Here is a 1113-nt window from a genome sequence, read left to right as displayed (position 1 = left end):
CTCTTCCGCTGCCGCGCAACTCCCGCCAGCCAATCACAGACGCGCGTTGCCCGGCGCCAGGGGCGGGGCATACGGGAGAAGGAAGTGAGGGAAAAGGATGGGAAGTCGCGGGGGGGCGAAGCGGGCACGGAAGCTGGGCCTCCGGGAGCACCAAGGGCTCGGTGACGTGGTCTCTCCCTGTGCGGCCATTACATCTCACGTCGCCCCCGTTTTATGGAAGGAATCCATGCCAAGTGCCTCAGTTTCCCCATTTGCAAGTGACAAGACTTAAGAAGGAGATGAAGTAGTTTACAGCGGAATTTGAGAGCACTGTACAGAGCAGATCTCTTGAGAGGCAGACCTTAGTTTTGGAAGCAGACAATTGCCGATGTGCAAGGCCGCTACTCCCTCTCGTGGAAGGAAAGCCTCATCGCAAGTGGGTGTCGTGCACGTCACGCATATTCACATCAGAAAGATTCGGCAGTAAATGGTCTCTTGGCCAATTAGGCGAGAGGAAAGTTGATAGAACCCCTTTGAGCAACGCAATCAGGAAAAAAGTCCTCTCCAATGCTGCCAAATTTTGCCAAAAAGATTCCCTAGAGCACATTCCTCTTGACCGGACCACTGGGCATCGTCTCTCCGGTCGCATTTATACATCTTGGCCGAATGTGTGGTGCCTGGGTACAGGGATTTGTTATCAGGACAATGGTATCGCAGAGGCACCAACTCTGCGCAGCACCAGAGAGAAGCCAGGCATCCGGAAAGGTTTGCTGCATAACCCGGCCGAGTTCGGTTTAAGTCAAGCACTGGCCACACAGCTCGGAGCAAATTCAGCAAATTTCCTCATGACCTACTTTCTCTATAAACCACTTATTTCTTTTGGACTAAATGAACTTGCCCACCCGTTCTTTAAAAAATATATAATTTTTGCCGGCCTGGTTTGGCTCAGTGGATAGAGCGTCAGCCTGCGGACCGAAAGGTCCCAGGTTCCATTCCAGGCAAGGGCATGTACCTTGGTTGCGGGCACATCCCCAGTGGGAGGTGTGCAGGAGGCAGCTGATCGATGTTTCTTTCTCATCGTTGTTTCTAACTCTCTATCCCTCTCCCTTCCTCTCTGTAAAAAACCAATAGAAT

The sequence above is a fragment of the Myotis davidii genome, unplaced genomic scaffold (assembly GCF_000327345.1).
Source record: "Myotis davidii unplaced genomic scaffold, ASM32734v1 scaffold590, whole genome shotgun sequence".
NCBI lineage: Eukaryota > Metazoa > Chordata > Mammalia > Chiroptera > Vespertilionidae > Myotis > Myotis davidii.
This window is presented reverse-complemented; position numbering follows the sequence as displayed.